Below are 22147 nucleotides of genomic sequence, written 5' to 3' on the forward strand. Positions count from 1 at the left end.
GTTAGTACCACACCTGCCTCTTAACATCTCAAAAATAAATCAGGAATTTTTTTTAAAAAATTAAAATCTTAAGTAAAAAGAATCAAATCTACCACCACCACCCCTTCCCTCACATAGTTCATGTTACTCTCCTCATGTAGCACCATGGAATCAACACCAGAAACTAAGGTGTCCTCCTCCCTCCCAGAAAGTAGGAGACAAAGGAATACAAAAGATCTCCAGGAATATATAGTGGAAGTCACTGAAAATTAACAGAGGAAATAATGTAATGAAGTCAGAAACAGACAGCTAAACTCATAACTGCTTCTAATTTGGGCATTATCTACAGACTAGACTGAAAACATTCATCATAGGTATTTAATCAAACTGAATTAACTGTCAATAAAGGTTGAAGCTTAGTAGGGTGTTTGACAACTTTTATCTCCAAAGCAGAAGATGGAAGCATGTGGAGTATGTGCTAAAGAATGAAGCCAGAGCATCTGCCATGGCAAGCACGCTATTGGGCAACTGGAAGAATCCAAAGAGCTGGCTCAAGGAATCCATCAAAGAAATGAACAGGCAGAAAACTCATGGGACTTAACATGAAAGGATGTGCAGTGGCACAACACACAGGGACTGCTGAGCCCAGCTGGTACCCCAGAAGTCATATGATGGCACAGCAAAGGTTCACATTTCTCATCTTGTTCAGAAAAATACACCCATGCTCTATAGCTAATACATATGCTCCTCCTGGGCTGTGATTTACCTCAAGAAAACAAAACCTAATCTGTATGCAGACAGTAGTAATATTTTTCCTCATGGTTGTTTTTATCTTGTAGGATCTCTTCTTTCCCTCTATCTGCCTCAAATGACAGAGTTCAGTTAAAACACAAGAGTTCAATCAGTTTAGACTTGTGATTTTGGTGGGGTTAGGGACAGTAAGATATTTCCACCGCTTTTCCAAGATTTAGCTAATGGTAGAGTCAAGAATGTTAAGGTGTTGGAAGCTTTTTGTCACTGTGATAGAGAGGATGACAAAGAAAAGCTGTTCCAGAAGCACATATGGCACAAGAAAAAATTCTGAAGAATAAAGTAGTAGCTTAAAGCAAAGAAAAGTTATGATAATGGCAGTATAAATTTCTTGCAGCTAATATGCAGCTTGTCACAGCCCCTAAAAATCACAAGTTAGTAAGTATGAAAACTAGAATTTAATAATGACATTGTGTATTCCAGCCAAAACAGAATTCTGTTTTGAATTTTATTTTTATTTCAATACAAGAATAATGTCCACTGAAGGATACAGACTGCGTACAAAAGACCCAGGTAAGTTCAGGTACTTTCATTTAAAAAGGAAAAGAAAGAATTTTCATGCTTGGATCCAAAAGCAATCAGTGAGAGAGAAAGAAAAAAACACCCTCATTCAGTGGAACAAAGGAAAAGACCATGGAGAAAAAAAAAGAGAATTGCAAATTGCACTGCATTGAAAACATTGTAATTTGTTCACATTAAGCTTTGATACATGTGAAATTCCAAATACAGCTAAAGCAAAACACTGCACAGTACAGAAAAAATGAAATCTTTAATTTGCACAAAGATCCAAATGTAACAAACGTATCAAGCTATTGTCTGCTGCATTACCTACAGTCAGAATATATCAAGTCTTCTTATTATTTCCATTATTTCATTTGAATTACAATTGCACCCATTGTCCAGGGGATAATTTCCAGAGATTCTATCAGTGCTTCAGAGGATTCAGAATCTAAAATAGCAAGCAGCATACACAAGAGAAATGGGAAAATATTAAAGCATATAAAGCAAGTTTCAGCTTCTTCTACCAGCAATATACCCAAACAAAAAGGTAACACCTATCTGGTACAAAACTCACATTATTGCAAGTTTGGTTAAAATCTATCACGTATTCATAAGTGCCCCCCTTAAAAGAACTGCATATGGAGGAAACAAGAACTGACTCAAATTTTCTATGCTTCCAATAAGGCACTACTGAGTGGCTCTGAGCTCCCACTATGCACAGCCATGAAATCAAGGCATGTGACATATCTAACATTCTGAGCTTTCACAAGAGCATGAGAAGACAACAACTAAGGAATGTGCTTTCTAGAAGTGCTCCGTCTCGTAGTGTTTCACTGAGTGGCACATCTAACACACACTTGCACCTTCTCACACAGGCTGCAAAAGGGGATAATGCTGACTGACACACCACAACCACAATCATTAGCTGTTTCTTATTTGGGCTCATATACAGAAACAGAGATGTTAAAGTGCTGCCCTGCAAATAAAAGACAAAGCCCAAAATGCAATAGGTACAAGTGAACTGTATTTCTTTCAGTGGGAGTCATTGGAAAATTAATCTCCAAGTTTTTTCAGCAATCTGACCTGTTTGAAGACAGTGCTGTAGCAAAGTTCCTAATGGGACCAGGGAGCCCAAGTTGTGCACATGATGCTTCTCTGCTACATGGCATCTATTCAGCCATGAATTTCCTGCTGGAAAACTAAGAGAGAAAAAACAGTCACGTGAACTTCTCTTCTGCAGCCTCTGTCCTCTAGGAGGTTTGCAAACACAGTTTACAAAGTGGCAGCTTATGGATGGAAAAGAAAGCTGTAGTCATAAACAGTGTCCCTTACAGCTACGGTTACCATGGTGCACGTGCAACCGAGGTCATTCTCTTAAGCACTGTATGAACAAAGATGAAGAAAGAAATATTAGTCCACTATCACAACCTGAATAAGAGACAGCAGACAGTAAAAGAGTAAGCCACAAGAAACCAGTGGAATAGCAGTGGTCTTGGCATAACCCAGCTGCTTATGTGGTAATAGCTTTTGCAGGCACAAGAAATAAAGAAATAAAGAAATTTTTTAGAAAGATTTTGGGGGAGAGTTTACAGGCAGTTCTGCACCTGTTTATGAAATCACGGAATGATAGCACTAAAAAAAAAATGTAAAGACTTAAATGCTTTATGGAGATTAGCAACTGAAGGCAGAAATAAATGTTTTAATAATGCAGGAGATGAGATAAGTAGGAAAGAATAAAGAACCTTGAAAACAAAAGACAAAAATCCTACATTTAAAGTGACAGGTTTGGTGGAGCTAGCTGATAAAGTCACAGAAAGAAGTGACAGAGGTCAAACTGAGAGCTAAGGAAATTCTCTTTAGAGCAGCGATTATCACTGACAGAAGTGGAACAAACCTGCATTGGCAAAGCTAGAAGTGTTGTTGGCATAATCAAGGAATACAAGAGAAAGCTATAAGAATGGCAGGGAAGACAAAAGGCTCTGTTTCGGCTACATTGAGCTTCAAGTGGCGAACATACAGGCCCAAGCAAAGAGCAGACAGCGCAAGACTTCAGTTCCATTATGGAAGTTCCAGAACCTGAATGATGACAAGACACAAAAGAAAAGTGTGTGCATTTCTATTCTAAAAATTCCAAAAGACTGAGGACTAATAAGAGGGAAGCTTTTGGAGATTATGGATATGAATTATGATAGTTTTCAGAGGAGGACAAAACGAGGATTCGGGAAGTACAAGACAAGAATTCAATGCATTCTACCTAAGAGCCATGACAACACATTTAAAGAAAATATCAGGTTTTGATCCTTTTTAATTCTCAGTCTGTGTGAGCCTCACTATTACTCTGCATGCTTGTGTGTGCATGCATTAAAAAACAGAGAGAAAGCAGAATTTCAACTAACAGACTTCTAACTCTTGACTGAAAAAAGGAACCTAGCAAACACAGGGAAGGCAAAAGAATTTTAACAAACCAGACCACAGACAATGTAACCTGCTTGTCAATATTGAAACTGTTTTCTGAATAGATTAGTAAAAGAAATTATTTTTTGAAGAAGTAAGAAGTCTCAAGTGTCACTTGCCAGATTCCTACATCCTGTATCTCTTATGCAGGCTATAACGAATCACAGTAAGGCTTTGCATGAAAGGACATGGGGCGTCCATCACCTCGGGGCAATGTATTTCCATGTTTTACCACTGTAAAAACCAGCTTCATTATATCTAATCTAAAATGACCATATTTTAGAATCACGGGCAGTTTTTTGAGAGTTTTGCATCACAAATCCTTTAGAATGTAGCAATTGACAATGTAAGAGCTGCTGGAGATTCCGATATCTCCATAACAGCCTATGACTTAGAGAAGCAGGATTTTATTTCAAGTCCACACAGTCAGACAGAACCTGAAGCCCTGAGGCAGCTGAGCCAGCCAATCTGATAACAACACTGGTATTATAATTTATGAAAATTTATTGTGATCAGGCCCCTGATAAAACACCTGTTTTAAAAATGTACTATGCTGATCCTTAAAAAAAGTAAGGAGTAGAATCCAAAGAACAATCTCACCTCAAGTCCTGGAAATCATGGAGTGATTCATCATTCACTTCAGATTTCCAAAGAAACACACTCCCCAAGAAGGTAAACAGGAAAATCAGCACTAAATTATTAAGCTTAAGCCATACTTAGCTAACTTACAGACTAACTACCTGGAGAGAGTGGCAAAAATAATCTCTCTAGAGTTTAGTGAAGTTTTTGGAAACTGAACAAGTATGGGCTGGAAGAACAGACTCCTAGGTAGGCCGAAAATGGGCAGGACAGCAGAGCACCAACTGCTCAAAGGCTGGCAGTCAAAAGTGAGAAACGTTTGCCAGTGGTTGATACCGAGATCTGTATTGTTTAATAACAGCTGGGCAATAACAATGAGCATCCAGAATAGTGCAAAGTTTTGCACCTGGGGCAGAGTAAACCCATGCTGAGAAGCTGATGGAAAAGTTTCAGCTCAGTAGAAAAGCATCTGTGAAATACAGCAGATGCCACCCTGAACACACACTACAAATGCTCACTCATAATGACCAAGGCAAACTGAATACTTGACTGTATCAGAAGCATGGCCAGCAAAACAATGGGAGTTATTACCCTCCTCTGTATGGTGTTGGCAAAGCACCAGGAATCTGTGCCCATTTACAGGTAGATATGGAGAATTTGAGAACATCCAGAGGAGGATCACCCAGATGGTCATGGCCTTAGAGAAGATGATTCCGAAGAATCGATTGAGGGAGCTGGGCTTCTGTAGTTCAGTGAACAGGCTATGGATTGTTATCAGAAATACAATGCTGATGGAGTCAAATTCTTCTTGACAGTAGCAGATGAAGTAACAAACTGTCTTGACCACAATCGGCAGCTTTGGAGATTATTCCAGCTGGACATGAGGAAAAGGACATTACAAATTTGTGTCCTAGAGCTGCTAAATTTATGCTAGAGGATCAACAAATTTCCACTCAACCACCTTGTACCTAAAATGCAGACACTAATGCCACCAACCTTTTTTGTTAACACTGAGCTTCTATGTATTAGATTCAATAGGCCAAACATCTCTAACACCTTCTAAAAAAGGCATTACAGCAAAAGTTCAACCTGCATAAGGCCTCCAAACCCTATACTGACTTCTTCTGAATTTTTTATTTTTTTTTGTGCAGGGGATGACAGGAAAAAGGACTAGAGATTGAAATAGGGAGCATGTCACCTTTTCCACATCTATAATATCCTGTGAAGTTTCCACAAAAAGGTATTTGCAGGCCTGAGCTGTCACTGCATAACATTTCAAAGCCACAATCTTCTTTCTGTGATTCCCTTCTAGCCCAGATCTGTAAGTTTCCCAGAGAAGGAAAACCCAAGGCCCTCTATTTGTAGCTACACACTATGCCAGCAGTCAAACTGTCAATATCTAAACTCTCATGTAAACAGGTACATATTTTAATTCTTTCTCCCACAGGCATAATAAGTATTATTAAGACTAGGGCAGACAGCAGATTTTTAAAAGGCTTTAGTTATATCAATAGTAAGTTTGAATGGTTTTTTAGTCTGCTGTAGTAAGGCAGTAAAATATAATAGCCTCTTAACTGACACATTGTTATCAGCCTTATTATGGCTTTCTTCATGCCTGTCAGTGGATTATTGTAATTTTTTTAGTCATGGGTCTAATCAAAGTAGAAGTCTGAGCTACTGACAGCTCAGGAGAGATATAACTGCTTACATAATACTGTCATGAAATTCTAACGCAGGCAGAAACTTCAGCATCTCTCCAGTCCAACTCTCCTCCTAGTTAAACAATGCAACTGTTAGAACTACAGGTTCCTTTTTATGCCAAAGGAACAAAGAAAATTCAATGGTTTCCCCCAAATTACTTTAGTGTCCATAACGAGAAACATCATTTTTTTTGGCAGCTGGTGTGATGCAGTCTAGAGATGGCTTTGTGATCAGGATTGTAAACTCATCTTAATATCTACCTATCCAAAACAGCTCTTCTGTCTATTTCTGAAGAGCTGGTAAAGTTAAACCATTACCCTACATGGAGAAAATTAGTTTTTAAGACTGAAACACCACCTTCTCATTCAAGCAAGCAAGGTGAACTTCTTAATTTTTTTCTTCAAAGAACTAAGGCAGAGCTTGGTGCAAGCATTATACAGTGGCTTAGAAGGGGAACAGCCAGGACTGTATCCATGTGCAGAGTGTGCAGCATGTCTGAGCAGGTGCTGGATTTTATTGTGTGGGGATTTGTGTTCCTCAAGCTTTGTGGGTTTCCACTAAAATAGATACAAGTACACAGAAGATCCCAACATTAAAAACCGTACAAAGCATAAACCTTTTGCTTTCTAAAAAACAGTATTTCCAGACCAATTTGTACTGAACTTGAGGGCCACAGATTGAAAGTTGAATTGATCCACAGATTTAGAGTGTATACAAAACACCGCATGAAGGCAGTTCACAACGTCTCTCCAATAGAAGTAAAAAAGTAGAAGAGCTTTCACTTTCCTCAGGTGTACCTCACCAACTGCAGCAATGGTCAGTGAGCCGCTGTATCCATCACTGCAATCACTAACATACTTCAAATTGGCTATTGAAGAACAAGATTATACTAGTGCTTGAACCACAGCTGATGGGAGCTTAAAGTACTAACCACCAATCCAAAAAAAAGAAAAGAAAAAAACACCAACAAACAGCAAAACAAAACACACAAAAAACCCCCAACCAACCACAACACCCACAAAACACTAGATAGCAGACTGGTGGCACATATCTCACCAGCATTCTTCACCACTGACATTACAAGAGAAAACATGAACAAAGAAAACAGCAATCCAGGAAAGTAACACCTGCTTCTGCTGTGGAAAACAAGAACAACAAATTCTTGAAGTTAGTAGGAGTGTTGCCACATCCTGGTTTTCATTTGTTTGCCCTTTGCATATAAAGCCAGGTTGTTAGTGTCCTGAAGCTTGATCTGATGGTGAGTGACATTCCTCCAATGAAACAATTTCTTGCTTTCCTCATGAATATGTTGGATGTTGCAACACTCTCAGGCACAGGAGCCATGCACTATGGAGGTGTCTATGAAAGAACCTATTCACAAGATGTAGCAATTCCTGAACATGACAGAATGGGTCTGAAAAGAGAACTCGAATACATCTGAGTATATCCAAGTCTTCTCTTTCTCCTTCAACCATTTTTTATTTTGCTTGACTTACAGAGAGCTTAAAAAAAGACAAAACTAAAAACAAGCCTGGGCAAGCGAGCTAAAGATTTGATCTTCACATAAAATAATACAGGCAGGTACTGAAGTGCTACCCAATACTACATTTCTGTTATCCACACTGGTACAAATCATGCCCAAAGAACATCTTTATAAAGAAATGCAAAACACTTCAAAAACAATATGGATTTTTTTATTGTGTGCAAGCTGAGAAGAGTTTTATTTTTCAAAATCTTTTTAAATTCCTGACTACTTCAGTGGTCACAGTATTATCAGTCAAGTATAATAAGAACTCCACAGAGCTTCATGACTCATAGTATTGGATACAAAGCTGACTGATGTCAAGGTGAAATATTATCTTCTCATTGACTTTAAAGGGTTTTGACTCAGGCCTATAGCAAAAGACATGAAGTGAAGCAATGCAAGAACACTTGAAATAAGATAAAACACATCTTAAGATTAAAGACAAATTATTTTATGATATAGAATCTCCAGCACTTACTGCTTATCCCTGTAGGATTTAATGCTATTTTCTATAGTTTCTATTCTGCAATGAACTAAGGTTATCAGCAATAAAGATTTCTGTAAGACAGTTCACCCTGCTTTTGGAAATCCTTAACCTTTTCCACCAGATTTTGTTATAGACTTCAATCTCACCCACCCTTTTTAACAGCACACTAATTTCAGAAACTACCGAAACAAGCTTTAGCATAAACAAGTCAAAGTGTAACTTGAGGGCAGGAAGCAGTGGAATCCAAAATATTAAAAAAAAAAAAAAGGGATACAGGGTTGGCTTTTGTGGCTGAATGAAAGCTCTCGCAAGTAGTACGATGGGGTTCAAATTATATAGGTGAAAAAATATCTTCTATTAAAATCCTTCTTTTTATAGGTCTCAGTGTTTACTGTCAGAATTTACTGGGGGAAGGGGAGAGAATAAAGTTCTTCAGTGACTATGTTCTAACTGACCAGCACTCACTACCCAACATGAATTCTAACTAGTGTTAATGAAGCATCTTAAAAGTAGCTTTCAATGGGTTGGTGATAGGCTCTGGGCAAATAATACATGAGCATTTTAATTTTTTTTTTTTTTTAATGCATTCCTTGTGAATTAGAAAACCTATCCAAACTGGAAGAAACTTTTTCAAATCTCATATCAATACTCATCTTCTGTTAATTGCTATAAAATTCCACCTCATTAACATATGACAGAAATACTCTTGTAACTAATACTACACGTTAGTTAGTGCCCAGCAATAATAACTGAGCTATCAATAGAAGCAAGAACTGCTTTTCTAAGTGAAAGCCACAGCAAATGTTGAAACTGAAAACTACTGAGATCTGGGTTTATCAGAGATAGTATAGTCATGTGCCACACTCTAAAACACTAATTGCAAGTTCTGCTCTGACCACACCATGCCCCTATCTTCTAATCACACTTTCCAGTCTGGCACTTCAGTGCATATAAAATAATGCACTGAAGTACAACAGGATGCCAGCTCGACTGCCAAGTCCTGCCACTGCACAGCAACTTGGTAAAATTAACATTTTTAGTTTGCTCTCCCCATATGGTAATCTCTGTCTTTCCAGGGACAGGCTTCCCATGGGCGCACATGATAATTTAAGGTGCTGGAAGGTTTAGCTGACAGCAAAACACACTTCTCACTACCATAGCAAGGACAACTACTGACTGCAAAAGTCACTCCAAACCATGACCTTTAAAGATAAGTGGCCAAATGCTAACAACTCCTCCAAATTCCCTGGAATAGAATTTATTTCCCCCTCTACTCTGCTACCACCCTTTAAGGTTCTGTTTTTAAAAATGGCACAGAGTAGGCAATATAATTTATGCTGATACAGGCCCAATAATGGAGCGACAGCTAGCAGAAGGAGCTGAGAGGAGAAAGGTATACAAATTAAATATGGATTACTTGACATCAACTTTCACTAATATATTCAGGGGACTCAAGACTTACTCCTAAGGGATTGAGGCTGGGGGGGGGGAGGGTGGTGGTTTGTTTTGGGGGGTTTAGTGGAGAGGGCTGTTATTTGTGTCTGATTACTCTATTGTTGGTTTTTTTGAGTTAAGATTCAGTAACACAGAGCAGTCAGCTTTGAAGGTCACTAGATAAGGACATGACACTAGTGTTTTTCTTCTTGCTGTTTTCCCTTTACGGTGCACCTAAAATAACAACATCATCATATGCTACTTAGTGGAATTGAATCAATTATATCAGATGCTATGTTGTGCTCAAATACATGAAGCCAAATAATGAGCATTTGGCTTATTGTTCATCCTTTTCAGGAAATTTGGTCTTGTGGGAAATTGACAACCAAAACAAACCACCATGCTATAGCCTGTGGGGAGTGCTTCTGTTCCAAAAAATATGATAAATACCATTGTCTTTCATTGTGGAGGTATCCCCCACTAACACAGGCTACTGCTGATGGCAGGCAAGCACAGAATGAGCCACCTGTATGCCACACAACAGATTTCTGAACAATACCACTTTTAGAGAGCCAGAAGTATCAGGCCACAGATGGTGCTTTAAAAATCATTACTAGGGCAATTTGTTGCATCTCACCTCAATCTTTATTTTTGCAATTATGCAATAATATATGCAAATCTGTCACTGAAATTTACAACAGCTATAGTTCTTTTTCACAAAATCCACGGGATCACAATCCTAATAATAAAAGATTAATAATCCACATCATTGTCTCTTGAGCTTGAAACACCTCCTCAGATCAGAGATCAGCAGGACAGTGCAAGTCAATATGTCAGACATCTTGGTCCCTATGGAGGGCTCAAAATAACATCTTTTATTTATGAAGTATGCTGGTGGAAACACCCAAGTTACTGAGAGAGGAGAAAGTGCTTTAGGTTTTGGACAGTTCCTAGATTCCTGGGACAACTTCAGGCTTTTCTCTTCAGTTTTGCTGTTTGCTTGTGGTGCTGTTTTTTGGTTTGTTGGGTTTTTTTTTAATTCCCTGCTTAGAGGATTTAAAAACTTGCTGCTACTCTTTTTATAGTCAAGCCTCTGAACAAAATCTATGTATGCTATGATCTGAGAGGAGGTCATATACTTTCCATCAAATCAACCAAGGTTGCACTGTAATGGTTTCTCAAGCACTTTGGGCACAGGAGACCTTACAATCTATTTATCATCTGCTGTTCAAGTGCCCCAACCAGGTGGGCTACAAAAACTTGGGTTCATTACAAACCTCTTGGCTAATAATTTTCATCCCTCTCTTGTTTTCCATAAAAGAATTTATTCTCTCTAAAGCCAGCTCTTTAAATTCACACATTTTCTAACACTCAAATCTACACTTGTATTTCAATCCTGTAGGAGAACATTCTGAAAATGAAACGGCAGAAAAAAAAATGAGTTGAAAAGGTCATCACATCCCTAAAATTCTATTTGCTTCTGAAATTCTAACAGACAGTTTTGGACCTGACAGGACAAACCATGTTGCAGATGCTCCGGGAAATTTTGCAGTCACCACTGCAGCCTGTGAACCTGTTGCAAGCTCACACAGATTTTCAAAACAAGTCTATTCAACTATTTCAGAGTATGGGGGGGGAAAAACAAAAAACACACTACTCAAAAGAGAAATCCTAATGTGCTACGGAAAGGTCTGTTCGATTTAAATACCAGGAAAATTCTCTAGAGAATGCTGACTCGCTTTTTTTTTTTTAAATTGCTATCATTAAAATTATATCTGTGTTGCAAGTGTTTCTCTCATACAGAAATCAATAGAATCTGCCTTCTCTCATGGAGAACAATTAGTCCATTCAGAAAACCTACATAACTTCTAATAGCGATTTGAAAGTGTTTATACCACAGGTTTATATGCTTAGGCAGGAATAATTAACTGCTCAAAGCACACAGTGGAGGACATCTTGCTAAGTATCACTTCTGTTGGAAGAATCTGGTAGTTACATTGGATCACAAATATTAATTTAATATTTTTTCTTTGTTTTAGTATCATAAAATAAAAAGCATAGATGTTTATGCCATTCATAGCCACAAATATAAGCTGAAAGGCAAGTGAAGTATCTCTATTCAGCATGAGTTAAGCCAGAATTCCCATCAAGGTATGACATTTCAAGAAAAATCCAGGCTACATGGAGAGAGTTCAGAGAAGAACAGAGATCAGGAACCAAAAAAATAACAGATATGAAGAAAGACAGACACAGGACTATTTAGCTTGAAGAGATCAATGGAAATGTACTAATGAGAGTCTTACTGGATTATACAGGACTGCTACAAAGAGGAAAGGTAAGCAGAAGAATTTGTTCTGCCTGCCCAGTATGAACAGGACAACAAGAAGTTGTCTTAACCACAGAGAAAAAAAAAAAAAACAAAGAAAAAAAATAGTTTGTGCTAAACAAAATTTTGCAATAGTGAAGGACCAAAAAAATTAGGAAATACCTACTACCAGTGGCCCTTGAGAACAGGTTAGACAAACACCTCAGGAACACCATCAGGGTACAGGCCCAGACACAGATGACTCCACGGAATTCAACAGTATCTCCTGATCTTCTACATACTCTTTTTCCTATTCAAAGTGTTTTGCAGAATGCAGCTGTTATGCATTTTAGCCTATCTCCATTTTTTTGGCCTAGGGTAGTCTAAGTGTTCATTAACTCACTAAAAGCTGTAGCAAGGATAACCACTAGGTCTGAGGACTAAAAAACCTTGCCGAGTTTTAGCTGCAATAAAGTCTATTGGATTAAAAAAAAATATAGAAAGTACCTGAATTTGGGAGGGAGAAAAAGTAATACAAAAAATAAAGTAATAACTTAGGAAGTACAATCCACTATGAGATTTCTTGAGGGCTAGTAAAGGCCTGAGAATATTCTTGCTAAGCCAAAGGTATGCATACTGTGGCTGAGAAGCAATACATCCAACTTGTCAACTTTTGCAGTATACTGTATTTTATTTCTCTTTCAGAAAGTTTGAAAACTATGTAAATTCTAGAAAGACGTATACAGCACCTGACACATGCACTTACTTAATCGCACTTAGGGACTGAAATAAAGGAAGTTAAGAAAGAGAAATTTCCAAAGTGACAAAGCAAGAACATAACAGTATTTGTATGCCCTACCATTCTCTGGGTTCATTTGTGAAATAAATCACTACATTAAAGACAATCTGACTCCCTTCTTAAAGCGTTTAAGGATTTGCTCATCCCTTACACAGGATTTGGCAGCTCCAGCATTTATTCATGGAAGGAAGAGGTGGCAGAGAAGCAGGAATTAAGGAAAAGGTTTATCAATGGATAGCACAGTTGAAATAATAAGTATGGGGGCAGATGGTGCAAATACTTTGGTAATAAATAATAATTATTTGAAGCATTGCACACAGGCAAGAAGTCTCTGGGGGTCTCCATAAAAAAAGCTCTTGCACCACTGCACTGATTGACCTCTTACTTCAATTATGTTATCTACCTTTCAGTAAGAACTAAAAAGCAACAGGATTCCTACAGGCTCCAGTAGGATGAATGGTACAAAGTTTCAGGCAACTATGCACAACAAACCTGGCAAGTGAATCAATATTACAGCTAGACTGCTACTCATGCTTATTTTATGTTAAATCTTGCTACATTTTAAGCATAGTTTTGTTTAATGTTTCAAGATACATGTGTCCACTTGATTTAATAGTTTGCAGGAGTGTGAAATCTTATGGGACTCTGTGCAGTCAAGGAATTATCCAGGGTAGAAAAGACAGAAGGTTTGATCCAAAATTTTTTTTCTTCCATTTTTGAGATAAATTGTGGAATGAGGTAACAATTCTAGTCCAATACTATTATCAGCATATGAAACTTCATCCACTTTTGTGAAGGACAGGGTCAAATAACACATTCATAAAGACTAGTAATTTACACTTCAGTCTCACCAATTGAAAGGATGAGTGTGAGGCATAGAATACGGGAATAGCTTAATTCTACTGCTGAAGCAAATACAGAAGCAGCACAAGGGGAATCCTAGAGAGGATGGCAAAACCACGACTGTATCTCAGCCAGCCCTGCAGCACATTAGCACAAACCCACCCTCTGCCATGGCCTGTGCCAATACAGCAAAGCACAGATGTGCCTCCTTCCCTGCTGCAGGGGAGGTGGTGTCTACACCTGGCACACTGGTGGAGAACAGGGCTGATACAACAAAAGTTACCTCCCCAGGAGCTGGCAGCAGAGGTGAGAATGTTTCTGTTACCTACCAGAGACTCATTTGGTGACTGTATTCAGATTGGGTCAGACCATGGATCTGACTATTTTTTTCTCTTGCACGAAAAGGGAAGAAGAGACAGGGCACTCATTTCCCCTCTCATGGGAAATTTTCCTAAAGACATATAGTCAGCAGAGAAAATGCGGTTTATTGAAACGCGTATAAATATATTTTCTCTCCATTTCCATTCCAGCCTAGTTGAATGGGTTGTTAGTCACTGTTTGGCTAACCCTGACTTATGCCAATATGTAAATTAGACTCCATCCCTTACTTTAATTCCCTGGAGTGGTATTTTTCCTGTATTTAAATCATTTTACTACTTATTACTTGAACAATTAATCCAGACCTGGGTATTTGCCTATGCTAATAAAAATACAACAATGAAATGATGATTTCTAGTGCTAGCACAGTGACATGAGATAAGAAGTACAATGAGAGTTCTAAGGTTTACTAATGATGTACTTATGAAACATATGGACGAACTGTGAAACTGAAGGTTAAAACATCTTTGAATTTTGACCAAAATTGAAATATGCAAAAATCAAATCAAAACTAAATATGCAACATGCAATACACAATTACTGTAGTACACCAGTAGTAATTGCTGAGGCAAGTCAGTAGTCCAAGCAGGATCACCCCAAGCCATAGGACATCAGGCACTGCATTCACCACTTTACTTCCAGGCAACAGAGCAGATGCAGTCTATTCATAAAATCCTCTACCCAGTAAACAAACTTTCTGGACTGAATCCCAGCCTTGACTACATTCACCTAGCTTCAACCACACCACAGTTCTGTTTACTGCCACTGATTACAGGAAGAAAACATTCAGCCACATCCACACTTCACTAGCACAAAGAACTGTTGAGAAGCAGCATCAGTTCTGCTTCTGCAATAGGACTTAACCAGTTTTGCTGAAGTCCAGTATTATCAACATGCAAAGAAAGAACAATAATACTTTACTTCTTCAGTCAAACCATACCACGTCTTCAGCATTCTCACACCAACTTTGTGACAATCTGCTTATAACTACAATATCTGAATGGCCTTTCCTAGCTGGAAAATCCTCACAGATTTAGTGCTTTTCTGAAAGCTCCACTCCAGGCCCTCAATATATTTCTTTTTCATTGTTAATGCTACTGAAATCAAGGCCACTGGAAACAATGTGAGCCTGAACCCAGACCTAGTGTAACTGTGCTGGAAAAAAAAAAGGTAGAAACAATTACATAACATCTGTGTGGAAGATTTATATTACTATTATCCTCTAGATAATTCCACAGTGTGATATGAAAGTCAATATATAAAGTGATTTTCAGCTCTTACAAAATTAATCTCAGAGAAATAGCCCAATATTGAACAGGTTTTTTGTTTGTTTGGTTGGTGGGGTTTTTTTGTTGGTGTTTTTTTGTTGTTGTTTGTTTTTTGTTTGTTTTGTTCTTGTTAAATAAGCAGGTAGATTAATAGCATTAGGAAAGCCTTGTTTAGGAAACCTAAGTCAACAGTATTAAAAAGCCATGTGCTGGATAGACAAAGTCAGAGGTGACAGCATTTCTTGGCATCCTGAACCATTTGGTAAGTTATAGTGGAGGGTCTTCTCCAGAGTGCAGAGTTTTTGAGAAAGCGAAGCTACACAGAGTGTGGGAAAAAGAATTGCTGCTGCTTACAGACTGCACTGTTGGGTGAAGACTGGCGATGGAAATCTGTTGGGCTCACCCATCCATCCTAAAAGTCCAAGTAATATTAAGAGCTTTCAATTTCCTATCCCAATATGTACTTTTCTGGCCTAGCTTGGCCTGGCCTCCACCTCATTAGTGGCTTCCAGCCATTGGAAGGGAAAGCGAAACTTTTTTCATGTTCAACCAGGTGTCAATGTGAGAGGTGTAGAATAGATATGTAATTAATCCAAATATGTGTGGGATGAAACAGCCTGATATCTAGACCTCTGTGTGAAACCCATTTCATGATCCATTTATGGCTGAAGTGTCAATATAGACAAAGGAACTGAAAGAACTCAGAAGTACTCAAATCTGTGTGGGAGTATCCATGTGAACTTCAGCCAAGGGAGGTTGTGCGGATGTGTGTGCACGTATCGCTCGATCAATATTCTTAGTTTGGGTCAGCAGACTGTCCCAAGAATGGGTGGAAGGGGCAGGAAGTCCAGTGCAATTATTCCAGGTTTTTATCATTACTGGGATGATCATGTTTCTCTCTACCCTCCCTCAGATGGATTTAGAATAGCAACCTACAGGTTTCTGTGTAGCAGCAAAGAACTATAAAGGTTCAGCTGTGTTCTAGTACTACTGGAAACATCTCTGTGCAAATGAAAAACAGGATGAATGGCAGAGAAGAAACACTGTCTGCCACCACCACCATACAACTTGTTGAATTTGCCTCACTAATACCAGGGCAGATTGTGTAAATTACCTGCCTAGTAAATTTGGTCCTTCAAGTTTACAGTTTGGTATAAACTCTAGCTTGATTAATCATGTAACAGCTCCCTAATCCTGCTCTGTTCACTCAGAGGATAAGCATTAGATACTCATTTTTTAAGGTTCTTTTTTTACAACCTTCTAGAGGCCCAAGTCCATCTTTAATGCACTTTATTAGTTCATTCCTAAAATCCAAACATCTGACTGATTGAAGCAGGTTACAGATGCCCTTGAACCCTCTGAATAATCACAGTATGCTCCTGACTTGGTTTATTTCCACTTCTATCGAAGAGCATTAAATCAACAGCTTCCATTATCAACTGAAAATACTTTGTGCCATCCTGGGATCTCAAAGATTCAATTCTCTATACTCTCATCATACTTACTTTTTAATATTCATAAGAGCTAGTTCAGTATCTTGTAATTCTCAGCTACCTTTTGATATTTGGTATTTCACAGTAAAGTCCCAGCTTTGAGACTTTAGCTGGTGGGAGTTTGGTAGCTTCACGGGAAATCACACCTCTAAATTTGACTCTGTATTGTGAATTGAAGCAAGTTTAAAGAAAAACTAAGACTATAAATCTTAACAGGTTTGGAAAAATATAACCCAAGTAATTAAAAAAAAGTTACTACTACTTAAAGAGAAAAAAAAATATAGCCCTACACACCCCTCTTGATTTAAAGTCAGTCTTGTGATGCGATTTGGGGGGTTCAAACTCTCAACACTAAGAACTGCCCTTTCAGTGAATTCACATCCCACGAACTTGGATCCATATTTAAATGCACAATAGAAATTCAAGCCTGAACAGCTAAGTGAATACAGCCACACTGTGAAGAGATAAGCTATGAATGAATAGCTTAATTGGACACTTGCAAAATTAACTTGTCAAAAGTAATTACTCTATACATGATCCAACTGGAAATGCTTTATATCATCCACAAGTTGAAAGAATATTTTTGCTGTTCCTTGGCCTTTAAAAGATACATTTACAATATCCTGATTATTTACTAAGGTGCTATCATGCATTTGCAAACCTTTCAAGCATTCTGGTAAAAAGAGACAACAAATTCATTTTTGTTCAGTTCTGAAGACATTAGCAGATACACTAGCGATATTTTTTATTAAAATTCTCATTCTTTCTTCTCCTTATGTTAGAGTAAAATCATCCTGGCTAGAGGTATATGTTCGTTTTCTGTGTGTAACAATAAAAATTGATTTAAAATTAAACAGATGGAGACTGGGAAAGACCAAGTAAACATAATCACAAGTAAGACACACAAGCAAGTGTTCATACTTCAAAAGACTGTAAGGAAAAAAAAAAAAACACAAAACCAGACATGTTTTGAAAAAGAGTCCAAGAGGAAGTAAAAATCTCTCCCTCTCAGGACCTAAAAGAAACAGCAAGCTTTGCATAACCCATATAGAAGTAAATAAAATGCTTCCTGAACTAGACAGTTCCCATCTATACCACTAGACAGGAAATCATAATTGCAAAAATAGAACGTGTTGATACACAGATATATTTCTTTCAGCCATGCATAAGGCAGCTGCATATCTATTCAAAGTAAGGTGTCATTGAATTCCCACCTCAGTAACACAGGAAGCCGTAATCCCAAGTGTGCCTTTGAGGCCAGGTACATCATGCAACCTTCAGATACATTTGCTACTACAGGCCTGGCCCAGCAGAAAGATTCTCCTTTACACGCAGTAAAAACACAAGAACTGTCTTGAGGTTTCAGCAAAGAACCCCTTGTCCTACAGATTCTACCCTGATGAAAAAGGCTTCCTATGCCATCACTCATGCACTGTCTTATTCTACAAAATGACAGAACAGAGATCAAAAGCATTGTCAGAACAAAAGGCAGCAATGTATTCTTATGCCATTGTCACTACTTTTGGCCACTACTGTGAGCATCAGCAGAAAGAATATACTTCTAACGAGAAAGCTATACTAACATACTATAAATGCTAACATCTAGAAATGAAAGACATATGGCGAAGCTGGAAAGGTTGGTCTCTAAAGACCCTTTGGCAAAGTTGTTATTGCAATTATCTAACACATGCTACCTCGTTTGGGTTTGCTTAAGCAATGGTTTGGGGAGTCAAACCCAAACTCTTACTCAAATCCCCCAGAGTTCTGTTTGAAAAAGTCCTGTAGAAGCAGCCCTTTGACACAGTCTAAGGATCCTGTGCTGCTGTGAATTCCCTGCACATGCTGCTATCCTGGACAAAGCAAGGAGGAAATAAAAACTTCAAAGATCATCCAATGTATTAAAACTTAATGAGGCATTGCCCCAATATGTGCAAAGCACACAACATCTCTTATATTCTGGCTTTGGACTGCAATTTACTAATCATGTACTGAAGCTGAAGCACCTTAGTCCCAAAGCAGTTACTGACTGATAGGTTAATAGAAGTTCATACAGAGAGAATTTCACTTCCATAATGGAAGAATTTAATCTAATCTGAGATGATGAAATCACTTGCTGGAGCATTTCAGTCCCAAAGTAGTTACTGATTGACCATTTAATAAAAGTTTCTATAGAGAAAATTTCACTTCCACAATGGAAGAATCTAATCTCGTCTAATCTGAGGTGATGTATAAAAACAACAACAAGCCCCCAAAAACCCACAAACAAACAAAAACCCCTAAACCCAAACAAACAAACAAAAACAACAAAAAGCAACACCCACACAAAAAACCCTCAACCCCCCCAAACAAACCAAACCAACCTAACCTTACATACAGGAAAAACTTCACATAAAATCAAAAGATATCAAGCCCCAACCTCTTACTCCCCAAAAACCACTTGAACAACAAAACCAAGCCACATACCAGCACTTAATTATTTCCCTTACCTTTAAAATAATATTAAAATAGGTATTCAACTATCAATATATTTTATACACTGGCACAGGGCTTTTAAATGTGTGTTGTCCACAAGACTGCACAATTATTCATACTTTTTTCAAAGAATAAGTTGGAAAACAAACTGTGATATAATACGTACAAAACACTAAGAGTCTTCAATGGGCCAAGTTATCCCATGAGCAAGGAATAACTCAGGTCAATTTCAACTGAAGGGACAACTCCCAGGTGAAGTTCACAATGAAATAAAAAGTCTCTGCTTGGTTATCAGCCTATTTCACATCAGCTGTGGTTACTGGTGGGTAGCAGTTCACACCAGTCAGCATGAACTGATGGCACCACAGAAAGCCCAAGGACAGAATAAATGACTCAAGAGGAAACCCTTAACTGAAATTTTTTGGCAGTACTTTCCATTAGGACACTAGATAAACAAGTAAAAAACCAGAAAAGATGTTTGTACTGCTTTTGTGTGTTCTGGCCTGTTTTATGCCCAAAGGCTCTCACTTCTCCAGGTTGTCACAATCTGTCTCCAGTTGCAAGCTCTCAGTTAATGCCCGTGACTAGCACACTATCTTTACCTGGTCCATGGAGAAATCATAATCTGCATGCAAAAGCAATGAGTCTGCAGGAGAGGAAAAAAACAAAAAAAACAAACCAAAAAAAACCGTAAAAACCCCCAAACCAACCCAAAACTGCAACAAATTGTGAGATGGATGTTTAATTTCAAGGGTGCTGCCATTCTCTTTGCATTCTGAGGATATTTATATTTTTTATTTCACTGTAAGAAAAGTTACCAAGCACACAGGTATGGCATAAATAGAGTGCAGAGGGGAAAAAAAGTCAGACACATCATAAACATTCTTGTCACTTATTACTGAAAAGCAGAACATAAACCAGATTTTGCTTTGAATGCCACAGGCACGGTGTGAAGATGAAGACAGCAGTGCAACCATGCAATTAAAGAAAGAAAAATTTATGTGCCAGAGTGAAAACATTATATCCAGCAGGACAAAGGTTTCATTATATGTTCTTCAAGCCCACCTAGGTTATACATAACACAATGTGTACGTATATACAAAGGCAAGGAACATACAAAAAGTTTTGAAAATAACTAGCTAACTCCTAAATCAATCATAAATAACTAAAACAGAAGTCTGAGCTCCTACACAGGGAAAAGACAGGGCTATCTCCCTTACGGATCTGCAACTTCATTCAAAGCTTTTGAACATTTATCTGCAGTATTTTCCTTCATTTACATTTCTGCTATGCTTTTAATGAAGTAATAAATCACAAAGTTCCATCTGGACAACAGTTTTAGTTCGCATTCTTATTGCTTTAGACAATTAAAATCTATCCTTAGTGTTAAGAACAATAAAGGCAGCCCTTAGAAGCATCGAGCTAAGTCGTGGAATAAATTTTTAAATTTTCCTTTTCAAAATGGCTTCAACTTACTAGTAATCTCATGTTTTAAAGAAATCCCTCTCTTATAAGCAGAAGCTTGACAGAATTTAACATTTCTGACTATCTTTAGATTGGTTTTGATTAAAAAAATAATTTTAGATTAAGCTAATGACATTATTATAACCAACTTACTCCCAGCATTACATTGCTTGACAACTCCTTCAAAATATCCCTTCACTTTATTCATGACAGACAAGTCAATAATAATTGACGACTTTGTTGATTCCTAATACCATCTCTTAGTCAGGGAAAACACGTTGATGAGTATTCCCAATTTGATTGTTCAGCTAAAAATCTTTCTTCCTTAACAAATTTAGCATAGATCTTTGTGTCTATTTTTTCCTAGTTTGTGCTGTCAGCTGGAATCTTATAACTGAGAATACGAAAGTTCTTGTTTGAGTATCAGTTATGTGAAACTAGATGCTGCTGAAATATTAGATCCATAACTTTTATTTATATATATAAAGTTATAGCCTGCAACAAGAGTTACAGCTCTTAATTTAGGACATAACAGGCCTCAGGCACAACAGCTCTTTGGAAATTTCAGTTGAAAATTATAAGCAGAAGAAGAACACTACACAAAAATGCAATGCAAATGAAACACAAGAATAAATTAGTCTCACTTCTACATGCTTTTCCCTCTATTCTTCCTTGTTCTAAATGGACCAAAGTAAAAAAAAAAAAAAAAAAAAAAAAAAAAAAAAAGCTAAAAAGACATTTTAAAGGTTTTCTTGCAGATACCAATACAATTAGAGAGAACATACAAGTAAAATTTAGATCAGCGGAAATATTATCAATCACTTCCTTCTGCATAATCATCACAGACAGTCTACACAATAAGTTTATTCGACTTTACTATAGATGACTTAGCCTAGCCTCTGCTGTTTCCAAATGCAGTTTCCATTGCTTGAAAAATATACTATAAAAGCAAACCCCTATAACATATTCCTTATAGACTGAACTATATCTAAGTATAAACCTGACATAGTTCCAGAATTACAACTTAAACCTTTACAAAACATTGTGCACTATAGCAAGTCCAAATCTAATGGAGTCATCGCCCTGTAGGTAAATCATGCTGATTTTCAACTAAAAGAAACCAATCCCTAGGCAACTACAAATCACACTAAAGGTAGCATAGGCTCATAACGTAGATTTTCCAACAACTTAATCAAAATGCAATACCAAGACAGCAGTGATATGCTAGGAAATCCTCTTATGCCCATAATAGTGGAACTTCACACTGGAAAAATAAGGATTTAATTTATTAAACAATAAGATTAGGGTGGTACTCACCCTCAGACAATGTTAGTGGCACTACACTTCCTCAGACACTGCCTCTGCCAAATAGGTTTAGGATTTACACAGACCTCAGCTAAAACAAAGCCAGTAACTACTTCCCTTCCAGCTCAGGATCCCAAAACAAAGGGCTGTACTGTGCACCTAAATGAGAGTTTTCAGGATTGCCAGCACCTGATTCAAATCACAGGTGTAGCCAATGCTCAGTGCAGCACTCCCAGGCAAGACACACCAGGTGAAACCAGTTCAGAAAGGAGGTAATACACAGGTTCCTCATGGCTACTGATTCTCTTCAACAATACAGCCTCTGAGGAACAGTGAATTCATCTTCTACA

General features: G+C 37.8%; 1 long non-coding RNA gene across 2 annotated transcripts in view; it reads right to left on the minus strand.

Annotated features, from left to right (window-relative positions):
* LOC136291249 (uncharacterized) overlaps positions 1-21921 on the minus strand; it is a 52571-nt gene extending 30650 nt beyond the window's left edge. The window contains exons 1-3 of one of the 2 annotated variants that reach the window (XR_010721464.1): positions 21810-21921; positions 2374-2489; positions 1251-1738 (exon numbers count right to left, since the gene is read on the minus strand). This is a non-coding gene — a long non-coding RNA (uncharacterized lncRNA). Of the gene's footprint in view, positions 1-1250; positions 1739-2373; positions 2490-21809 lie in introns of those variants that run through there. The other variant, XR_010721465.1, reaches the window with a different exon arrangement.
* Between the last annotated feature and the right edge of the window lie 226 nt (positions 21922-22147).

The sequence above is a fragment of the Chamaea fasciata genome, unplaced genomic scaffold (assembly GCF_029207755.1).
Source record: "Chamaea fasciata isolate MVZ Bird 193981 ecotype frontalis unplaced genomic scaffold, bChaFas1.0.hap1 SCAF_6, whole genome shotgun sequence".
Lineage (NCBI taxonomy): Eukaryota > Metazoa > Chordata > Aves > Passeriformes > Sylviidae > Chamaea > Chamaea fasciata.